This window comes from Ambystoma mexicanum, chromosome 10 (genome assembly GCF_040938575.1).
Source record: "Ambystoma mexicanum isolate Mex_15411 chromosome 10, UKY_AmexF1_1, whole genome shotgun sequence".
In the NCBI taxonomy this organism is placed as follows: Eukaryota; Metazoa; Chordata; class Amphibia; order Caudata; family Ambystomatidae; genus Ambystoma; species Ambystoma mexicanum.
The window spans coordinates 530,411,319-530,435,869 of NC_090932.1; the positions used below are offsets into that span (position 1 = coordinate 530,411,319).

Sequence of the window (24,551 nt, forward strand, 5' to 3'; positions counted from 1 at the left end):
TGGTCTAGCCTCCTGTGGTTATCTGATATTTCTACCGGGGACATAACCCGTTTGATCTGGGTATATCAACTTACCAATTACCCTCTTTAACCTATTAGCCAGTACAGTCGCGAGTATCTCGCTATCCTGATTGAGCATAGACAAGGGCCTATAAGATCGGCATTCCGCATCTGGTCTGCCTGGTTTTAGGAGCGGGATGATCACTGCCTCACGGAGGGACGCCGGCAGTTCCCCCCACCCGTTCAGAGGCTTCATTAAACATGGCCAGCAGCGGCTGGAGTAGCTCCTGCTTATACGTTTTATAAAACTCACTGGGTAACCCGTACGACCCGGGCGCTTTACATGTAGGCAGGTGTTGGATCACCGCCTCCAGTTCGTCCACGGTGATGGGGGCGTCTAGGTCTGCTCGTTCTAGATCATCTAAGGTGGGCAGTCCTATGTCATCTATCGTATCCACAATTTCTTGGCTCATATCCTCCCCTGTGTACTCTCATAGTCGTCTTAATACTGGAGGAACTCATTTACACTCTCCTGGGTATTATGGATTTGACCTTCTGCGTTCCTGACCTCTCTGATCACCGAGCGGTGGGTCTCGTTCTTGTATAACCAGGCCAATAGCCTCCCCAGCTTATCCCCCCCTGCGTGCAGCCTCTCTGTATATTTCTTATAGTTTAGTTTGCATAATCTGTCCCAAAGTTCACTACAAGCTAGCTGTAAGCCTTTTATTTTAATGCTGTTCCCACGGGTAGTCCCCTCATTTTGTATCAAGCCCTCTACCTCTCTCTCCATTGCTCGCAGTTCCTACTCGATACCCCCTTGGAGCCCTTTGGATTTAGATATAGCTACTCCCCGCACCACTACCTTAAATGCCTCCCAAACTGTCCGCACAGAACGCACACTACCCGTGTTAATTTCAAAGTATTCCTCGATGGCTTCCCTCAAATCCTCCCGAAAGCCCGCATCCTGTAGAGCCTCTGTTCTGAGCCTCCACGTCGGGATCCGCGCTCTAGGGGGTTGATGTCGCCACTCTATGACCAAAGGCGAATGGTCAGAGAGTACCCGGGCCTTGTATTCCGCCCCCACCATTTCTCCCAATATACCGGCAGATGCAAACACAAAATCCAGCCTTGTGTGCAGGTCATGCGGCGCTGCATAATGCGAGTAGTGCCTATCCCCTGGGTGTAGTCTTCTCCACACATCTTCTAGGCCGAAGTACATCAACAATGTCCTCCGCGCTTTAGCTGCTGGCGCCGGCTTTTCTAATTTATCATCTGACCCATCTAACCTGGGGTTCAGAGTGCAATTAAAGCCCCCTCCCCACACCATCGAGCCACCCACCAGGGGGCTAATTTTACTATATAAAGACCCAATATATGCCGTTGTATCACGGTTAGGGGCATACAAGTTTATAATATTCACTTCTCTGTTCTCCACGAGTCCTGCCACCACCACCATTCTTCCTTCTGGGTCTATTGTTGAGCTAAGCAGCTGAAATGGCACATGCGGTGCCACCCATGTAATCACCCCTCTTGCATATGCCGAGTATGGGGCCCCTATGACATTACCCCTCCATTTTCTCCTGACCACCTGTAACTTCTCCATGGTGAGATGGGTTTCCTGTAGCAGAGCTATGTCAATCCGTATCCTCTTAAGGTACATCATCACCTTGTTACGTTTCAGATAGCTATTAAGGCCCCGCACATTCCAGGTCACATGTCTGAGGTTACCCGATGCCATTGATTTTTTCGACATTTCCATGTAGGCTCATACACGAACTAAAACTAAAACTCCCCAAAATTAAATACGCCACAAACATAACTAAATACACACCAAACTCCCCACCTCCCTCCCCTTATCCCACCCGTCCCTTCCCCAACAACACCCTCCCCAACTGTTGCCCAGCTCCATTCCTGGATCTCAGGCACCCCCACATCTAGCCCTGTCTAGTACAAGCCTATGCCCAGGGCTCAGTAGGGTGAAGCTGCCCTAATGGCCACTTAACTATTAGTTTCCGGGGTAGGTTGCCTCCATCCTGTCGCTCCTATTTCTGATTTACTACGCATTATATTAATACCATACAGCTACGAATTACGTTTTACCCACTATGTTCCAGTCCATGTCCAGCACCAGGCCCGGGTACTATCCAATGTTCAGCCGATTGCACTTTCCCAGTATAACCCGGATCACCCTCCCACTTACCCCCTCAATGTCCATGGCACAAGATCTTCAGTTGTCATGCTCCTGCCGGTCGCGATCCGCTTCTTGTTCCGGGCAACCCTGTAGGTCCAGCCATGTCACCGCCTCCTCCGGAGTGTCAAAAAAGAACACACTGCTTGTGTGACACCTTCAACTTCGCCGGGTACAGAAGCATGTACTTGATGCCTACTGCACGCAGCCTCCTCTTGACGGCCACGTAGCTGTATCTCTGCCTCTGCACCAGCATCGTATAATCCGGGTATGCAGTGATGTTGGTGGATGCTTTTTCTATCGTTCCGCCTTTACGAAAATATTCCAGGATCTTCTCTCTGTCTCTGTAGTTCAAGATCCTCGCGATGATCGGTCTCGGTGGAGCCCCAGGTCGTGGTTTCCTCATTAAGGCGCGGTGCGCCCGCTCCACCGTGAACCCTTGTGAAAGCTTGTCTGCTCCAATCTCCTGGAGAATCATGTTCTCTACATAGTTTGTGGGATCCTGGCCCTCTTCCCCCTCCGGCAGGCCGACCACCCGTATATTATTTCTTCTCGCCCTTCCTTCCACTTCTTCCACCCGATCTTCGAGGTAGGCAACTTGCTGTTTTAGGACATGAACCTCCTTTGCATTACTCGTGCTGACATCTGTATTGGTCTTGACTGCGCTTTCCAGACCGCTCGTTATTTCTGCCAGCGCCCTAACATCCTGCCGTAACAAGGTAAGTTCAGATCCCACCACATCAATCTTGTTCTCTAGGGCTGTTCGCAGATCCGCCATTGCCGAGCCCCATTTAGTACTCAACTCTGCTATGGAATCCAGGATCTGCTGCTTGTCTCCCTCTGGGCCTCTCCCGCAGGGGTCACGTCCATGCTCTGCGCCGATGTTGTAGGGGTTTTCTGTGTTTTCGCGAAGACCTCCATTGTGGGTTGTTTGCTCTTGGCTCTCAGTCCTTTCACCGACATAGTGCTATCGTTGAGGCTCCTCCAGTACTTTCAGCCGTTGGAGTCTCTATCTTCTTTCTTCCATTCACTATAGCACATGCAGCTGTTATTCAGGTGGATTGTAGCCTCCCACGTATTACTTTCCACACATAGTTCTCGTTGGCACAACTGCCGCGGCAAGAAAGGTTCTGAGCGTGGTCTTTTAATTATGTTGTGTGCCTTACAATCCGCCCCTTTCGTTTTTACGTTCCGTGCTAAGTGTCCCTGTGTGTGCGAGGGGTGATAGGCCGCCTTTGATGCTCATTGCGCACTATGGCGGCGCGGTCTGCTCGGTAATCACAGTGTCCCCATACCGCTCCTACTCCGTTGTCCACTTATTGTCCAGGCCCTGGATGGTGTTAGCACACGGGCGTGTGATGTGGTCAGTCCGGCCTCCACTGTGCTGTGATTTAATGCTGTTACCCTGCCAGGCAGCCCTAATTGCATCTTAATGCCTGTGCACGCCTGCGCTCACTCAGTGCCAAATCTCCATTATGGAAACTGTAATTCGTTCCTTTATTATGTTTATTATTGCCTCGGCGCGCTGATCCGTGTGTCCCGTGCGTAGGGGTAACGGTGCTGCCCATAACACACGGGACAACACCATTTGTAGTACACGTGCGCTTGCTGTGTGTGCGCTGTGGCTTCCGGGTCCACTTATACACTACTTCTGGTGTTACTGGCCATCTATTGTTGCCTGCCCTCTCCACTTCGGCTTTTCATCCACTCTGCCGCCGGCCGCTCATTCACTTCTACACTTTCAAGGTGCTGGGTCTGCTCGTCATGGGGGACTGCATGTGTCAATCTCGCAGGGACATACTCCGGACCCCCTTCTTTGTCCTCGGCTGGGGGCGCCCGTTTTGTTTTGTACCTCGAATCCCCCTTATGTTTGTTTACCGCTCTTCTGCTCGCTCTGCAATGTCAACCTCCTTAAAGCTTGCTTCTATATGCGTGTAGTGCCCATTGACTATAAGGGGGGTATTTTTTTTCGTTCTGCTTGGCTGCATTTAGTAGCGTCCGCCTGTCCCCATGAAGCGCTGTTGGGCAATGGCAGTGCCTGTGTTCTCTATCATTAACTTAGTGTGGTCCCGTGTGTCCGCCACCCAGCTCGTCTGCTGTCTGGTGGGCAGCGCACCTCATCCGCTCGCGATTCTCCCCCGGCAGTGCAGCCGTACCTTTACTCGCTGCTGCTGCGGCGCATGTGGGCCGCTTCGTCCGCTCGGTTCCTGGGCTTTCAGTGTGCGCTCTTGGAAGAGCTCCGGGCATCTTGCGATCCGTTTCTGTGCTTCCACACGAGTTTACGACTCATCCCTGGTCGCTCTTCAGGTTACACTCTCCCGCACCTCTGCTGCAGACACTCCCAAGCAGGCTGCTACTTCTGGTCGTGCACCCGTCTTCCTCCTTTGATAATTTAGCCTTTATCCGTCCGAGTGGCAGCCCACCTATTTCTTAAATATTGCGATCCTCGCAAACGGATTGGTCAGCGTGCCCGTAGGCTCCTTTGTTATGGGCTCACCACCATTTTGCGGACAGCTCCTTGTCTTCGATCGGCAGTTTCAAAGCCTCATAACTCCTGATATTTCCATTCGATTTGCACGGGAGTGTGTGCGTTGGATTCCGCTTACTTTCCTATTGCAGCCATCCGCTTTTATTATTGGAATGTGTAGTTTCTAGACATGCGCCCATCCGGATCAATTTTCGGATCAGGAGCTCACAAAAGGAGCAGCCTATTCCATGGCTACCAGGCCACGCCCCCCAGCTCACTTACACAGTTATAATGATCTGGCCATGACCAGATGGCTGTTCTAGTCGAAAGTAGATAAAGCTGCCATATTTCAATTATAAGGAGATGCTGCTGCTTACAGCAGTAAGGCCTTCTCAACCAAGAGCTGAAGGAATAACAGATGAGTGCGTCTTTGAAGTTTGTAAGATTAGTAGGAAGCCACAAGTTACTCCTTAAAATGGTCTAAATGAACACTTAAGCATGCACCTCTCATAGGAGCCTTTATTATTATTAATTACCTTTAACACGCGACAAGCCCAAAGGCCTCATTGTGCACATAAAACATACAAGATAAAGAGACAAAGAAAAAGAGAAACATGTGGGGGTAGTCAAGCACATATCCGATGCCAAACACGGTTCAATCAACGCACGATCAAGGAAGACTGAAAAATACGAAGCACTTAATCCTTAGGGTTAAAGAATAAAGTTTTAATTGCCTGCTTACATTTGAAAACACAAGGTATTGCGTGAAGTGCGAGTGGCAAGCTGTTCCACACATTTAGTGCACAAACATAACATTGTTCCACTTAAGTTTTACAATTTAAACAGTGGCTGGACAAGCTTATTGCCATCGCTAGATGGCAGTAGTCTCGGTCTAGGGGCCTCTTGTAGTCGTTCAGACAAATAACAGTGCATTTCCAGCCCAACATTTATATGAGAATTTCATGTAAAATGCTCTGTGAAACAGGCAACCAGGCAAGATAATTTCTTGCTTCAGATACATGCTCAGACTTGCCCAGCCTTCGGGCGGCCCTTACTGCACCGTTTTGAATGGTCTACAGAGATTTCAGGTTTGTCTTTGATGTTCCTGGCAACAGAATATTGCAGTAGTTAAGTTTTGAACTAACTAGGACACTGGAAACAAAATTATATTTTTTTTGCGTATAGGTATGGACTAATCTGCTTCAAGAGTGTGGTGGTATATGCCCATGAAGATCGCAGATGTGTAATGTGCCTTTTCAATGACAGCTGAGAGTAGGTATACTCCAAGAGCTTTTACAAACGGGGCTACAAGTATAATGCACTCGGTGATCTTAAATTGACACTACCGTGACTCCAACTTCTTCAATCGCTGGCCTGACCCCACAATCAATAACTCAGTCTTATTGTCATTGAGGACTAAGGAGTGCATGGCCACCCAGAACCAAATCAACATATACGCCCGACTTACAATGGTTAGATCTGGGTCATAGTCGCCTGAAAGTTCAAAGATTATTGGGCGTCATCTGCGTAGTTCGTTTAATTGACCCCCAGAGCTATCCGAAAGAGTCAAACAATGGGCATGTATATAAATTGAACAGTGTCAGAGAAAGGCAAGAAACCTGTGGAACTCTAAAAGATGGAGGCCTTGAATTCACTGATCGAGACCCTGATCGACCGAGGGCCAAGAAAGGCTCTAATTCATGCTGCTGCGCTATCTTAACAGTTCACAATCTCAGTAAGCCTATTCAGCAGCAGAACATGGTTGAATGCATTGGAAAGGTCTAGTAACACCAACCTGGCCAAATGGCAATACTGAACAATTCCCAAAAGATTAGCCCCAAGATCAAACAAAGCGGTTCCAGTACTGTGCATAGCATGGAAGCCCAGCTGATGTCTCCCAAGCATTACCTTCAATATACTCCTGCAGCTGCAGGCACGCTATCCTGTCCAAGATCTTCAGAAGAAAGGGGACATTAGTGATGGGACGATAGTTAGCAGCAACTTCAGGGTCTATGTTTTTTTTTTTTTAGTAATGGGTTATCCATGCGTCCTTCAGGCATTTAGGTATACACCAAGACGAGAAGGAGTTTACCATTTTTGTAATCGAAGGTGTAAGACATTCCAAGAAGTCCTCGTTTACATTGGCTGGACAAATGACGACCTTACAAGAAGTGGGGTTCAGGTCCGAGACAATTCTATAGACTTCACTTTCGAACACCTGCTGCAATAGAAACCTGGGGGCAGGGGGAGAAATAGTATTAGATATATCAAGAGAGTAAAAATCTGATGCCATAACAGGGTGATTATACTTCAAGTGTTTTTGTCGCTCCATGATGGCTAAATGATGCTTATAGATTTTTTTGTTATTTCAGTCTGAATATTCTGGCACCAGATATCACTTATAATGTGGTCGTAATTAGGGACTTTTCCTTTTTAATTCATTTAATATAGAGAAGGGGTCCAGTGAGCTTGATTTTACGCTTGTAAGTCTGATATTATAATCCTCCTGTTTAGCTGAAAGAATGGCGTTAACTTGCTGCCGCTCGTTTTTAGGCAACCTCAGTTTCACGACACTGATCCCTGCGCCAATTCCTTTCACAGGTTTTCTTAATTTTCCTAGTTTTCCACTTCACGATTGAACCAAGTTTCGGTTTTTATAATTCTCGTTTTTTCTGGCACCAAAGTATTGACAGCCACCAATGTTATATGCTGGCACTGAGTGACTAGACCATCTGTATCCAAAGCTGAAGTCAAGTTAGCAAATCCAGGTTTGAAGAGATTGGAGAATGCTTTAGAAATGACTTTACCAAGGTTTCTCACTCTCTTTTACAGCCTAAAGGTTGACATCCACCCACTTTAATATAGATGGAAGATGGACCCAGCAGCAATACCTGCTGTGTTTTTAGGAGAGGCAAGTTCGTTTGGGATTAGTTTGCAGGGGCCTATTCTGTTTGATCATCATTTTGCTGCTTTCCATTAAAGAGGTTTCGCAAACTTCCTCCATTTGTATTATTTGATTAACCATTTCCAAGAAAATGCTCAGAGATGTATAGCTTGCACCAGACTCGTATCAACTGTGGATTGTACAATAAACTAAGAGGCTTTGCCAAAGATCTTACACTATGCTAAACGTTAATGTCAGAGACTTGCGTGCAGGAAAGTGCCTGACAGTTGAAAACCATCACAAAGAGTGTCCTAGAAATACAGATCCCTATTGTGGCGCATTCTAAAAGGTAATGTCTACTACTATACAGTTCAAATGAATATGAGAATGTTTTAGTTCTTTGGTAAGGACATAGTCTAAACCAGTTACCTATACCCAAGACGAGGGGATTATAAAAGTTGTGATAATGTTACTTCAGAGCTCAACAATCTTATTCATTGTATTCCTTGTACAAATATTGAGCTTCATAGAACATGACAAGTTGTTATATGGAACATAAAACTATACTAAAAACCTAACTATTATTTTTTTTTTTTAAAGATGCTAGTACAAAGATTGAAAGTACAGATGGGAACAGAAGGTATTGCTTTGTATTAGATCACTAATTACCTAGATAAATCGCACCAGAAAGGCCAAAGTGGGGGACTTTTTTTAAAGCAATTTAGCCTTGGAGTGATGTGTTCCTAGGTTCCAGCTTGCTCCCTCTGTTTAATGCTTATAATAAGCACCAAGCAGAGATCATTTAACTTTTCTCAACATTGTTCCAACTATATACCGATGACTCACAGGCACTAATGAACCTTGTACCTGATAACTCGGGTCACTGCACTCCTTCAGAAAATCCAGGATTGGATAACTGATCATAAATCCTGCATTCACACCTTTAAGACAGATCCCTTCTCCTACAAAACAGATCAAACAGGCTCACTTTATGGTCACAGCACCTACCCTGGCAGAACAGGTGAAGAACCCAAGTTTCCTTATCGATACAAAGAACTCTGACTACAATTCCTGGTCCTCATCCTTAGGAGAGTGGTCTCCAATTTTGAAATGCTGCAAAAGATAGGTCACCAGAGCACTCGCCCTTCAACGCCTACATTCTTTTTAGAGCATCTTCTTAGTGCTAAATTAAACATCAATTAAATCAAATGCAACTTATACAAAATAAAGCAGTGAAATTTATTGAAGGCAGCAAACCCTTGGGACCATATGCCTCTGTGTCTGAAAGCCTAAAACTGGCATGCACCCCATTGTGAAAAAAGGTACACAGTTAACTGTATCCCTTTGCGCATCCTTGAAACCAATGCTCTTAAATCCATTAAGTTATACATAAACAAAGATGTAACAACCAGTCCATTAAGATCATAACATGTTAATCTTACAGTAACCAGGTCTAAAACAGTGAAACATGGCAGAATATACCTAGCAGTGCTATGCCTGAAATTAACCAGGTTACTCACCGTAGTGACCACCTTACTCCTAGTCCATAGTCCCCTTTCCTCCATACTTATGGGACATTCCTCCGTCCTGTGGGACCGGACCGGAGCACTTTGTAAAAAGCATCCCAAAATGTTGCAAACATTTTTAGTCCTTCCTCTCTTTCTGCGCGGGGCCCGGCACGCGGCCGTAACTCCGCCCATCTCGGCTCCGCATCGCCCATCAGTCCTTTTCTATCGCCAGGTCCAAGACCTCTTAGCAATAACAGAGGAACCTTATTAGAGGGGACGGAGGGCGGGCGTATGGAGGAAAGGAGACTATGGATTAGGAGTAAGGTGGTCACTACGGTGAGTAACCTGGTTATACTCCTACGTCCTGTCCCCTTTCCTCCATACTTATGGGAGATTCCCAAGCACTCCTTACAGGAACTATGGGTGGATGGAAAACCCCCTTACTGAAAAAGGTTCTTCAGCACAGCCTGACCAAACTGAGCATCAGATCTTGAGCTCATGTCTAGACAATAATGCTTACAAAAAGCAGATGGGGAGGCCCAAGGAGCCGCCTTTGCGATGGTCTCCCAGGGGACCTATTTCTGAAAGGCAACCGCGGCTGCCTTGCCCCGCACCAGGCGTGCATGAATACCTTTAGGAGGCTTCAGCACTTGGACGGTGCAAGACTCCGTAATGCAGGCAGCAATCCATCAAGAAATAGTCGCCTTAGAGGCCTGCTTACCTTGTGGATTACCAAAGGTCACAAACAGTTGAGAAGAACTCCTAAGCTCGGATGTTCCGTCCAGATAGAACTTAAGAGCCCTTCTAACATGGAGGCAATGCAGAACCCTTTCTGCCTCTGAGGCAGAGTTTGGAAAAAAGACCGGAAGGGAGATTGACTGGTTCAGATGGAACTCTGATACCACCTTAGGCAGCAAAGTAGGATTTGTCCGTAGATAGGTAAGCGGAAACCGCCGAAAGATGAGTTCTGCATGACAGAACGTGAACGCCTGACTCTGCTAAGTAGGATACAAAGGACAGTACTGTGTCAATTGTAGCCCCGCCTTGGGTTCAACTGCTTGTTTAAACACCAATGACAGAACCTGAGCCATTTGCTTCTGTACTGGGACCTAGTCTAGGGTTTTCTGGCTGCCTTGATAATACACATGTTATCTGCAGACACACCAAGATACTCTAAAGACTTGAACTCAAGCACCATGCCGCTAAGCTGAGTGATTGTGGGCAGGGGTGCCACAGCTGCTGTTCCCCCTGTTGAAGAAGATCAGGTTACCAGTGACCCCCGATCGGCAGATACACCGACAGGTGTTGAAGTTCTGAGAACCAAAACCTGGCCGGCCACCAGGGGGCTATGAGTAGAAGGGAACAGTTCACCGAGTTCTTCAATTTGCAAATCGTCCGGTGAACTAGAAGCAGAGGCGGGAAAGCATAAGCCCTCATGTTGTGCCATGGAATCTCGAGAACATCCCCCAGAGAGGAGGCTCCCAGCCCGCTTCTGGAGGCATACAGAGGAAGCTTCTTGTTTGCCGTCGTAGCAAAGAGGTCCACTTCCGGTGTGCCCCAATGCAGGAAAATCCATGGGAGGACCTCCGCCTTCAACTCCCACTCGTAGCTGACCATCGTCTGCCGGCTGAGGGCATCTGCCCTGACATTCAGCTGGCCCGGGATGTGTACTGCAAGCAGCCAGACACCATGAAGAACCGCCCACTCCCAAATCTGGATGGACAGGTCCACAGGGGGGGGGGGAAGAGAGAGACTTGGTTCCCCCTTGCTTGTTGATGTACTACATCGACACCACATCGTCTGTGCGGATACGGACCACTTTGTTGGCAATGATCGGTCTGAACGCCTTAAGCGCTAGGAAAATCGCCAGAAGCTCCAGATGATTTATGTGAAGGAGCTTGTCCTGAGGCAACCCAAGATCCGAGACCTGAAGAAGGTCCAACGTCGCACCCCACCCCAGAAGGGAGGAGTCTGTCGTGACATTTACCATCGGGGCTGGGTCCTGAAACCCCGCTCCCCTACCGACAGGTTGCTGAGAGACGACCACCAGTCCAGGTCTGCTCTCATGAAAGCCGGAATCGTTATCAACTTGGAGTCCAAATCCACAGCCTGAAGCCAAGAACTCCGAAGAGCCATCTGCGTCCGCCTCATTTTGAGACGGGCAAGAGGAAGAGCTAACACACACGAGGCCATGAGGTCCAAAAGCCTCTGGAACCACCAGGCCGACATGCTCTCCGACTGAGCTAACATCTGACACGTGGCCAACATATCTGCCATTCTGTCCCCGGTCAGGTACACTCTGCAGTCGATCGTGTTCCAGTGAAAACCCAGGAAAATCAAGTCCTGAGAAACCGTCATGGAAGATTTCCACCAATTCACCGACAGCCCAAGGTGGAACAGGAGCTGGAGGAGAGACTGAAGATTGCAGGCGGCTTTCAAAGGGCACAAGCTGCGTAAGAGCCAGTCGTCCAAATACGGATACACATGGATACCCTGCAGACGAAGATAGGCTGTGATCACCGACATCTTCGTGAAGACACAGGGCGCCGAGCTGAGGCCAAAAGGAAGCACTTGAAATTGTAAGTGCTCCTCTCCCACAGAGAAGCAGAGATATCTCCTCTGTGGATTCCAAATCAGAATATGCATGTACGCATCCTCAAGGTCCACCACGCTGAGCCAATCGCCCATCTGCAAAGAGGACCGTATCTGGCCAGGCGTGATCATCTTGAACTTCTCTTGGGGGAGGAAAAGATTGAACTGGGAAAGGTCTAGGATGGTGCGCAGGCCAGTCTAGTTGGGTTTGGGCACTGTAAACAGCCGGGAGTAGAAGCCCTCCCCTCGTTCCCCAAGGGGAACGGGTTCCACAGCTCTGAGATCCAGAAGTTTCTGAATGTCGGCTTTTAGGGAGGACGACCCCGACTGCTGGATAGGAGGGTTGAAGGGCGGGGTAGGGGGTAAGGGTAAGCAGAAGCCCGCCCGAGTGACTGACAAGACCCACCTGTCTTCAGTGATGGTCTGCCACGCCTCCCAATGAGACGCAATGGTCCTCCCACCGTGGTCTCGTGCGAGCGCGGAGAACCCTCATTTTGTAGGATTTTCAGTGGTGTTCCACCTGAGCCTGAGGAGGAAGCTGAGGAGCGGGAGAAAAACAAGAGTCCGTTTCTACCTCTGGCGGTTATTACCCGAAGGAGTATCCACCCTATGAGATTTCCGGTCTAGAAAACCTCTAAAACCAGAAGAGGGCCGGCTTTGCGATAACGGTCTCTAGGTCTTAAAAGGAGTTTTAACCAGGACTGAAAAGGACTTAGCTGTCTGGGTGCTGTCCTTCGTCTTGGTCAGCTCCACATCCGTTGTAGAATGGAACAGTTCCTTATCGTCAAACGGAAGGTCCAACACCTTGTCCTGCACCTTCTTTGAGAATTTGGTGGCATGAAACCACGCCTGTCGGGAGGTATCAACTCCCAGCATAAGGCCCCGAGCCGAAGTGTCTACGTGGTGAGCCCCAGCCTCCAGCAGATCCTGGGCCAAGACCCTGGCATCGGACAATCCCACCTTAAAGTCTTCACGCTTCTCGACCAGAATGAACTCCTCGAACTCCGACAGACCTTTCCACATCCTCATATTCGCCCCCGCTAACACTAGCTCTGCATTGGCCTGCCGGAGCTGCAACGCCGAGTTCGCGAAAATCTTCCTCCCAAGGGAGTCAAGGAGCTTGTCCTCCTTCCCCAGAACCTGAGTAGCAGTCGTAGAAGAGGATGCTGCAGGCCTGGACTGTAAAGTGGCCGCAGCCACCACTGTGGAGGAGGGGGGCGGACAAGACAGGGCCCCTCTTCCGAAGAATGCAGCCTGTATCGCGCGTCAATTTTCTTATTGACGAAAAGTCCAGAGTGTGGCTTTTCCCAGACCCTACGGACCTCGGCCAAAACGTCCTTCTGCAAGAGCAGGCCGGTACGCTCCAAAGGAGACAGGGTCAACGCCCCAGAAAGCACATCCTCCTGCGGAGCGGGTGCTTCGGGCACCGGAACATCCAAAAAGCACATGTCGAGCACCCGGTCATGAAAAGCTCTAATAGAGCGGGGCAGGTCCTCGTTGTCCTGATCGCCCTGTGCCTCATCCGACAGGTCAGGATCCTGCTGAATCGTGTCAGGCACTGCCTTGTCCACAGGGGACAATGGGGGCAATGGCGGAAGGGTCGGGGGAGGCACCGTAGGCAAGGGCGGCGCCGGCTGAGCCACCGGCTGAGCCACCGGAGGAGCGGGTGTAGCCGGAGGCGCGGGTGGGCATATCTCCCTAAAAAGCCCCTTGAAATATTCCCTCATGGGCTCGGTATGCATGAGCGTCTGAAATTTGCAGAAAGAAGCGTCCTCCAGGGACTGTTTTGGAGATACCGGAGGAGGCCTTTCATGAGGAGGATAATTCCAGGGACGCAACAGGGAGGGTTGCCAAAGGCCCATCCCCCGCAGTGTCCACAAAAATCAAAGGTGCCGACCCCACAGGCAACGAAATATTGTGCGCAAGGGGCATCCGAGCGTTCCAGTCGTAAACTGGGCAAAAAGGATGCGCACAAGGAATTTTATGTTCACCCACAGAACCAAGCGCTACACCTGAGGCCGATGGCGTAGTTGTCGGGGGAAGCGCCCAAAATGGCCGCCATGGTCGTGGCGGGAACGGCAGCCATTTTGCCATCACCTGAGGGGAACTTGCGGCACGTGAGGAAGTGAGGCAGGGGTCCCCGTCGATGGATCAGGGGTCTTAACTTGAGCCTTTACATAAGGAACCTCGGCAGACCGGTACTATGAGGCCTGGAATGTTTCTGCGACACACCAATAGCCAAATTAGCCTTCTCAGGAAGGACCTCAGCATTGCCGGTAAAGGAAGAACTTTCCTTCTTTGCCCCCTCAACAGTTCTGGCGTCGCCACAAGAGCGGGAACGGTGAGAAACAACTTTCACCGATAAGGCTTTGCCAGGCCTCTCATAAATGTTGGTAACTTTAGCCTCTGTACGAAGGACCTCGGACCCAGGTCCGGTAACAGCCTTACAAGCGCGGGCCTCGAACATCCGTTCGGTAACACCAAGCTCAACCAAGGCCTTGGGGAGCACCCCGGTTTTATTTTTGAGGGAAGCAGATAAAGTGGCCTCAGAGCTAGCGCCGGTACCCCACAACTCAGTAGAACTGGGTCTGCAAGCAGCCCTCACAGGAGGGGCCTCGGAGTGTACGCCGGTATCCACAGGCCCCTTACGCAGACCCTCTGAGAAAACTCTGGTACAATTTTTAGGCCCAGAAGGCACCTCAGGGCAATCCCAGTGATAGAGCGACTAACGCTCCTCCCGGCTCGGGAAGAGCACGGAAAGGTATCTCCCGGCCGGGGTCCTCTAAAAAGTAAAAGAACTTACAGGGCGTTTCTTCTTTTCGTTGATAAAAGCTTGAAAATGTAAGGGAGGGGGACGTCGAAACACCATCTCCCAGCGCTCCAACCGACGTTGAAGTGCCTGGACCGAAAGGGAATCACAGTAAAAACAAGAGTCTGAACCACTCGAGAAAAAGAGGATGGGGTCCGCCCTCGCGAAGCATCAGTGACACGAACAATCTGGAAAGTCTAGTTTGGACGACATAAACAGACTAGTACACGATCGCTAGCGAGAGCCAGAGAGGAAAAAAGGGAAGAAAATCTTCTGCGGATGCAAGTGCGTCCAGTCCCGAACGAGTGGAGAAAAGGACTGATGGGCGATGCGCTGGGCGGAGCCGAGATGGGAGGTGTTACGGCCACGTGCCGAGCCCCGTGCAGAAAGAGGAAGGACTAAACATTTTTGCTAAATTTTTTGATGTTTTTTAGAAAGTGCTCCGGTCCCGTCCCACAGGACAGAGGAATGTCCCCATAAGTATGGAGGCAAGGGGACGGGACGTAGGAGTATCTAGAATAATTTCCCTTCACAGAATATCTAATTTTTACCACAAATGCAGACAACACATGCAGGGTGAGTCATCTAATCGAAAAAGTAGAACACATTCGCACCCCAACCATCCTCGTGTCTCTGGACACAGAGAAAGCCTTCATTAGAGTAGAATGGTCACAATTGTTCCACACAATGGAAAACATGGGCTTCAGGCTGAAATGAATGCAGATGATCAAAGCTAACTATGATACACCCTTGAAGGGAATATCCCTGAATGGCACCCTATCGAGACATGTACCCCTGACCAGAAACACCAAACAGGGATGCCCACTCTCACAGACTATACGCAATATTTCTGGAGCCTCTCCTGATCAGGGAGGCACACCAGGTGAAGGGCATAACGATGGGTGGTGACGAACACAAAACCATGGCCTTCGCTGATGACATGCTGATAGCATTGACGACCCCAGAACTCTCACTCCCTGCGCTCCTAAAAGAACTAGACTAATTTGGATCCATCTCCAGCCTAAAAATAAACAAACAAAAATCAGAAATCCTGAACTTAACCGAGGTCCCAGGAATAGTAGACAAACTGGCCCGAGCACCCAACTGAACAACGCTCCAGAAGGAATCCACTACCTAGGGATTAAACTAACGTCCTCAATTGGACAGTTCTATAACGCCAACTATTTGAACCTTCTAGTGAAACTAAAAACAGATCTAGAGAAATGGAATCCTCAACTTCTCCTGGTGGGGGAGGCTGATGGTCATAAAAATGTCGGTTTTACCAGAATTACGTTATTACTTTCAAACGCTCTGAGTAAAGATCCAGAGATTGTTCTAACTGAACAAACTGGTGACCACATTCATTTGCAAACACAAAGCTCCTAGAATAGCGATGTCAACCTTAACAGCACAGAAAGACCAAAGGGGGTTAACACTCCCCCCCCCCCCCTTTTTAAAAAAAAAATCTTTTTATTGAATTTTACTCAATGTTACAACAACTCTAAAGCAAATGAAAACATTCCCTCCCCCCTCCACCCCTCCCTCAAAAAGACGAGCATTCAAAACCCACATCTTCCCTCTGCAGGCAGTTCCTCCACCCTATTGTAGCTCAAGTAGTCTCAGGCGCAGCGGACACCACATCACTCTGTAGTCCCCCTTAAGAAACGTCAGAAACTCCCCCCAGTCCGCTGCAAATCCTTGCACTTTGTTCTCCATGGCGTACGATGCCCACTCCAAGGCCACTATGTCCCACACTTTCCTCAGCCAATCCTGTTCCAAGGTGTTAGGCAGAAACCTGTGCAGTTCCCTTAGGGACCACTGCAAAAGGTTTAAGACCACAGGAGTAAGCAGTAAACCCAATTGGTAGCAGTCTGCACCACCCAGATTTACCTGGTAGCTGTGGTGAGCATTCAGACTTCTCTCAAGAAGAGTTAGGCAGTATATAGAGTATACACAATAGGGCTAAAAATACAGTAGAACAAGCAAACACTGACCAGAGCTTTGGTATAAAAGTATATCATTATTTATTTAAAAACACACTTATGAAAATACACTGGAACTAATATATCAAGCAAGTTCAAACACAGTCACTATAAGTATATACACCTCCCTCGTTAATTATTCGACAAGTCTAGGTTAAGACACCACTTATTAGCAAAACAGAGGTGAGCGTGTAACCGTAGATGGCACTCCAATAATTTGTTTAAAAAGGGAGAGAAAAGACAGTATGGAAATAGCACAGTACCAACACTTAAGAAACCACAGCAAGTCGAGAAAGGCAGGGTCTACTGTAGAGCCAAAAGTTCATAGGCCAGGCCCACTCTTGGAGAGAGCAAGGCGGAATGTGCCCAAGATCACACAGTGGAAATGCACTCAGTCTTTGCAGAAAAGTCAAAAAGAAGTTGAATCAGTTCAGAAAGGCAAAGTTAGCAGGTCTGAGGTCAACCCAGTTGGAAGGTCAAGGATTTACGGGACACCTTGGACAATCCATTGCAAGGGAGACCAGGCGGAACACAGTACCTGAAATGGTGAGAAAGCTCCAGCGGTGGCAGTTGTTCCTGGCAGCGGGTGCAAGTCGTGGCTTCGACCAGAGGAAGAGATGATCTCGACGAGGAAGAAAGCTGGAGGTCATTGCACTGCCAGGGAAGAAACCAGCCGCGGACTTCCCGATGAAAAGGTGCGACCCTTTTATTTGCGGTAGTGGTGAAGCGTGGCTATCCGGCTGCTGGGGTGTGCTTGGCACGGGCGATTCGACCACAAGACGTCCAGGAAGGCGAAAAATGCAAACTGGTTGGTCCCACCAGCTCAAAGGGATGAAGACTCTCCTGGAAGAAGATCTCCTCTGTCGTCGGGGAAGTGGTGAGTTCGTACAGCAGGGCTTCACTGGTGGGGTCGTCGTTGTAGATGGCTCAGCTTCTCCCCTCTTTGGATTCTTTAGGTCCTGTGGCGACTTCTGAAGTTCCAGTCCCCAAAGCCCTGCTTTTATGCAGAAAAAACCCCATTCAACAGCCTAGCTGTTACTCAAACATGCTAAGTGGTGAGCCGGGCGGCTCACCACTGGGCCAATCACACAAGAGTGCGACTTGAGTTGCCAAGGCAACTCAGTCCAGGGTGCCTATTCCCCCTCCCACACATCCTGTAGACCCCAGACAGAGTGGCACCATTTGGAGGGCTTCTGTGCAGAAGCCCGCCAAAAAGTGGAACAAAGGGCTCGACTTGCGTTAGAGTTTCAGAGGCGAACACAAACACCATTTTAAAACCGAGTCCTGGCAAAAAGACCCAACCGGGGAATAAATATTAAATAAATAACCCAGTGGTATCTTTAACATTGCACCAAAAAGTGGTGCGTTTAAAACGAATGGGAAAATCCCACAGGAAATATTCCCATGGAATATTTCGCGTGGTATCCACTGCCACCAGCCAGAAACTCGACAAGGGGGGACTGGACAGTGCCCCCTTGGAAAACAGACCCAGAGGCAATCGAATTACCCCTACCAGTACTTCCACAATATGATGGTTTGTACTGGTTCTGTTCACAATTTAAGACTAGTAAAGCCAATGGAGACTTTACATGCCCTGGGAGACAGTCAGACCCAGGGTATGGAGTCTATGTTTGGGGGTCACTGTGACACCCCTGTGTTACTGCACTGAGGGTGCTGTGTAACACATACCAAAAACACATGAAGCCATATGGAGTAAAAGACCCCATAGCCCATAAAACACATTACAAAGTCAAAGGACATTCTCAAATAATGCCTAAGAGTGGGAGAAAAAGAGTCTCACTCTGAGCAGGAGAAAAAAATAAACCCCAAAAATCCAGCAAAGCTGCTGAGGGACTCACTAGGTTTGGGAAATTAGCCTTAGCAGAGAATTCTCCCTAACACAAGGGGATCACAGGGCTCTTCCATCTCTGGGCTATTACAAACAAAGCTGCCAAAGTCAGTATTACTTTCGCTTTTTCGATACCTCTGACTTTTCTCCCCTGGAGCCCCACGGATGCCCAAAAGGACCTGTATTGGAGTGTGTGTATCCCTTGGGCCAAAGGCCTGTTCCTGCGCCCTTTGTACCTCTCTCCAAAAAGGTCAAATGTTGGGGCAGTCCTACCAAACATGTTCCACTGATCCCGTTAAGCCGCATCCCTCCAACAACTATACAATCTCGTGGGAAACATCATGTGAAGGCGGGCCGGCGTGTAGTGCCACCCAAATAACATCTTATACCATATTTCCTGGAGCTGAGATGTTCTTGCCAGCTTGGGTATCCTTCTCCAAAGATTCTCCCACTCCGCCCTACTGATTTCCCTCCCCATAGCCTTTTCCCATTTCTGCATGTAGGGCCACTGAGGGTCCAAACTCGAATTCTGCAGGATCTCGTAGATATTAGAAATGAGGCCCTTCGATCCGTCATTGGTTAGTAAGAATCTTTCAAACTGTGTTGGTTCTCTGGTTGCCGCCCTTCTAACTTCCGGGTGAAGTACCCAATGTCTTAACTGGGCATACCTCAGTCTTTCCTTTTCTTGTATTGCAAATTCTCGTTTGCATTCCTCAAACGACAGCAAATCTCCCCCCCTAAACATATCGCATAACTTCCCACAGCCACCCTCCTGCCACTGCTCAAAAGCCCCTTTCTCCAGTCCCCATTACCAAAAAGCGGAGTAAATGGGGATCTGTACGTGGTAATTCCCTTAGAGCTCACCAATTTATCCCAGAGATCTGCCATTAATTTAGTTATAGTGCTTTCGTAGAGGTGTCTAGGCCTGTGTTCTTTAGGGAGCCAGAGCACTTCCGCTAGATTGCGGTGCACTTCCGCTAGATTGCGGTGCGCCACCGCTCTGTCCATCCTCACCCATAATTTACTTTGCTGGCTCTCCTCCCCCATCAGCCACTCTCTGATGATTCGTAACTGAGTTGCCTCATAATACTGCCGAATGTTTGGTAAAGCCAGACCACCTTCTTTCTTGGGGGCCATCAGTAAACCACCGCTCACCCATGGTCTATTCCCGTCACACAAATTCTTTGGTCAGGGTACCCAGTTTCTTAAAGAAGTTTGAGGGAACAGGCTGCGGGATTGCCTGGAATAAATACAGCATACTCGGGAGCGTAACCATTTTCACGGCTGCCATCCGCCCTAACCATGACACTCTAAGGCCTCTCCACCTTTGGAAGTCCCTCTTGGATTGTTTCAAGGAGAGGAGGAAAATTCGCTGAATACCACCCTTCTAACCTTGCCGTGATTCTTACCCCTAATTATCTGATCCCTCCCGGCCTCCATAGGAGATGAGTACTGCCCCTCAAGTCATCTTGTTCCATTCCTCTAAGCGTTAGGTTTAGAATTTCTGATTTATTAGCATTAATCTTAAGCCCTGAGGCCGCACCATAGTTTTCCAATAGGGACAGGCAAATTTGGATCGATTCTCTTGGTTCCGTCAGCATTAATAACATGTCATCTGCAAAGGCTGCAACTTTCTGTTACTCCCCCCCCCAAACGGGATACCCCTGATGTCCGGCCTCTCCCTAATCGCCTGCAACAGTGGTTCGAGGTAAATCGCATAGAGGATGGGGGAATAGCGGGCAGCCTTGTTTAGTCCCCCTTTGTAGATTAACCCTCCTGGTAGCCGTCCCATTCACCATTATTCTAATTGACGGTGCTCGGTAATTAGCCTGGACCATTGTGAGGAATTCCCCCCTAATGCCCATCCTCTCCATTACCCGAAACAGAAGAGTCCACTCCACGCAGTCGAACGCCTTTTCCGCATCCCAAGCCACCAAGACCGCGGGAGTGGACGTTCTCTGAACCTTGTCGAGTAGATGAGCCACCCGTCTGATGTTATCGCCGTTTGCCAGCCTTTAATAAATCCTGCTTGGTCGGGGTGGATTAACAAGGGGAGGATGACATCCAACCTGTTAGCTAATATTTTAGTGTAAATTTTGCCATCCAGATTAATCAAGGCTATGGGGCGGTAAGCTGATCTTTCTTCAGGGTCTTTCTGTGGTTTGAGGACAAGGGTCACCTTTGCTTCCTTCATTGACGGGGCGATCCTACCAGACTGCCTAAACAAATTAAATAGGGAGGTCAGCTGCGGGGCAAGCTGCCTAACAAACATCTTATAAAAAGCTGCGGCATAGCCGTCGGGGGCCGGGGCTTTGTTAGCAGGGAGGGTTCTGATCCCCTCCCGTACCTCGCCTTCCGTGATTTCTCGATTCAGTGCTTCCCTCGTTTCTCCATCAATTTCTCGTAGGTGTACTGATTGTAAGAATGTGTCTTGCACCTCGCCAGAGGGGTTTTGAGATGCATACAGGGACTCGTTAAAACCTGCTATAGCCTCGGGCCCTTCCTCCCGTTTTGTGGTCCTTTCCCCATTACCCACCTTCAACGCCGTAATGGCGTTTCTCGCCCTCTTTCCTCTAAGCAGCTGTGCCAGAAGCGTATCCGCTTTATTGGCTTTCGCATAATAATTTTGCCGCGCAGCTAGCAATGCGCCCTCCGCCTTCTTAGTGCGCAAGAGTTCTAACTGACCCAGCGCTTTCCTGTATGCCCTCATGGCCAATCGGGAAGGGGTCCCGCCCGCTGCCTGTCTAGCCGCTTCCACCTCATACTTCAATTGAGCCTCCAAAACCTTCAGTTGCTTTGCACGATAGGCGGTTGCTGCGATCAGGTTCCCCCCCACCCCCTGATTGTAGCCTTGAATGTGTCCCATCGTATCTCCTCCCCCGTATCCTCCTTTTTGTTAACTGTGAAGAAGACCCTGATCATCTCCTCAACGGCCCTCCAAACTTCCGGGTCCCTCATGACTGCGCCTGGAAACTTCCAGCCCCATACTCCCCTCCCCCTTCTACGCAGGTTCAGGTCCACTGATACCGTCTTATGGTCTGCTATGCCAATCGGGCCCGTTTGCACTTCCTGGATGTCTCCCACTAAACACACCGAGACCCATTTATAATCTATTCGGGATTGTGAGCCGTGGACCCCAGATAGGAAGGTGGAACCCTCTTCTTCACCCTTTACCTCTCTCCACACGTCCTTCAGCCCCACTCCCCCACTTTTGAAGATACTACAAAGCAGCACAACTGAGAGTTATCAAAGAATGGGTAGCTAGGTCTCCCCAACACATATGGGCAAAAGAAGATAGGGGAGCCCACCACGGCCCTATCTTCTATGGCTAAATAAACGCTACAGACATCCGAATACCAAAATAAACGGGGTTGTGGGAGCAGGGATCGAAGCCTGGGACACTTTGATCAAAAGAGGTGCCCTTATGACATTCCCATCTCCTTTCACCCCGATGTTCGGAAACCCCCGAATTCCAGCCAGGGATGATCAGAATTCATATACTAGCTGGACACAAGCAGGATGCAACATGATCAGAGATGTATAGGGGCCAGTCCATCATGACATATCAAGAATGTAAACGATCGGTGGGGATAACGTCCACGGAGGAATTCAAATACCCCCAACTAAAGCACTGGATCCCCCCCCCACCCCCAAAAAGGAAGCATCCACTAGAAAACTGACACCGTTCGAAGTCTATATGACAACAGACACAGGCTCCAAAAAGATAGTGTCCAATCTATACAGATTCTTGAATGACCAAGGGGAAGGGGTTCAGTGGAACTATATGAAGCAATGGGAAAAGACATTGGGAGAGCCCATAGCAAGGAATCAAGGGGAATATGTATGGAACAAAATCCCCAAACTACCACGATCCATACAGATGAGAGAAATGTGGCAGAAATTCACAGTGCAAGGACACTACAGCGCAGAGAGACTCCACGCAATGTACCCATCCACTCACGACAAATGCTAGCGAGGATGCCCCACAAAAGGAGACTGGAAACACATTGCTGCCCAATCCTTCAGCAATTCTGGGGGGATGTGAAATTCCAGGCAGGCAAAATGATACCAAATTGCAGACAATCTGCAGGATAAGGTTTGGATGGCAGGAATGTGGGACCCAAGCCAGAGGTCTTACACAAAAACACAGCAGAGGGGAGTGATGAGGCTGGTTATAGTGGCGTGGCCGATGATTGCCCAACAATGGAAACAAAATAACAACAAAAAAACAAAAAATAAACACCCACAATATACGACTTGTTTAAAAAATTATGGAGATTCGTCTCTCTGGAATGGATGACCTACAAACTACAAGGAACGCCAGATGCCTTTCGGAAATACTGGGGCAACATCCTGTCCTTTCTGCAAAGTGACTACATACTCCAATGGTGCCCACACAACATCGGAATTCTAGACATCCTGTAAACCTATCCACACCCTGGCATGAAAAACCAGAGACCACCACCCGAGGGGGGAGGGACAAGGGAGTGGGGGGAGGGGGCAGAATGTTGATAATGTTAATGTGGGAAGTTTTGAGCGAGAATGACTGTCTGAATAGTTTGAATGCAGTGTCTGAAGTGATTTATGTTTTGTTATTCATACAACACAACACTAGTGAACTTGGTACTTGGATAGCATTTGGCTCATCTATAGTCCCTTCTTCACTCCCTCTTTTCGTTCGTCAGTAAACCTAATCACCATTCATGGTGAGATTATTCTGCACTTGCACTTTTCCTGAGACTGTATTGTCTATTTTTATTGAAATGCTTGTTACCCGCAAGGATTCTTTTAACATTCTTTGAAATTAATAAAATTACAAGATATATTTTTGTAAAACTGTTCTACGACTTGTTTGTGTAGACCAAGGTTTGTTCCCATGCAAAGCATTCTTGTGGTTCAATCTGGAAATAGAGTTAATAGCCCCCTAGCACTATTATGTTTCTTGTTCAAGGCTTTGCCTAATCTTGAGTATGTGCTAGTAGTGGGCAAGTTGTTGTCCTCTCACCTCTCTTTCTGTGTTTGTACTGTTAATGTTAATACATGTATCCTCATGCAAAACCAATAAAACATGTGTTAAAAAAAAGAAATCTTAACACAAATGAACAGGTTACCCTGGCTCGCCTGTAGCTCTTATTTATCACTATAAAGCACTTACCCGTTACCCGTTACTACTAGCACTCCCGTCCTACTGCTGCATTTAGCCATTATAATATGTTTAGCTAGAATCCATCTGCCTTGGCATTGCAAAAAGTAGCATGACCTCTTCCGATTTATAATTTATTGTTAGGTCTATACCCCCAAAGGACCGCAGACTAGCAGCACCAACATTGTGATATTCACCATCAATGAACATTTTTGATGTCACTGTCCTAAAGCCAGCCTGACTACATGGGCTTGTACTACCATCCATGCTGCGCAGTCCTTCTTCATGTGCAATAACTCTGTATTGTACCTAGGCTGATAATGTTCTCCCAGGTGTTTGGCACAGAATCGCCCATGATTTTGTGCTTTATAAAGCTGAAAATGAATACAACTCTTAACAGTGCTGCTTTCATCTATAGGATTTCTTTTAAAACATCTTGTGTAGAGGTCTTACATAGAAATGTGTTTTTTGTAAAGCACTCCACGTTGTACACTAGTCACACTAACACTTATTTAGCTGTTGCTTTGCAACACTTTCAAAACAGAAAATTATATTTCTATAGTTATGGCTGGGTAATTAATTGCCTTCTACTACATAGTTAAAAAAATAAAAACATTATTGATTTAGATCTGTGTTTACTCCTACATGGACCTTACTCGAAAACAACGGAAAGGGCATTCTGCACAAAATGGTGGCCAACGTCACATGCCTATAAATACTATCAACCAGCTATATTTTTTTGCAGGTGCGAGATCTGTACGTTTTTGTAATAAAGGTACACATAATCCTATTCACATAAACTTGTTTCGTGAAGACAATTCAGGAAGGGAACCTTGCAGGGTTGCGACCAATTTCCAGCTAAAAAGCAACAAAAGGCTCCTTCTCAAGTCTTCACATTTTAACAAAATATTTAAATTGCCACCTTTAGAGGGCAGGTTTTAAATAGCTTGTGATACAATCTTAAGGTCAGTGCATCACGACAGGCATGTAAATCAAAGACACCATGGATATTTTACAAAACCGAAAGAATTGATGATCGTCATGAATATGGCCATCCAGGGGCATGTGGCAGCACAGATTTAACCACTTGGAAAGAAAGTAGCAAAAGCTAACATCCCACCGGGACAGAA

The 24,551-nt window shown here is 48.1% G+C and overlaps 1 protein-coding gene across 6 annotated transcripts in view; it reads right to left on the minus strand.

The window, feature by feature from the left end:
* Window positions 1-24,551, minus strand: part of PASK (PAS domain containing serine/threonine kinase) — a 2,072,978-nt gene that overhangs the window by 1,709,520 nt on the left and 338,907 nt on the right. The gene's annotated exons all lie outside the window — the stretch shown is intronic.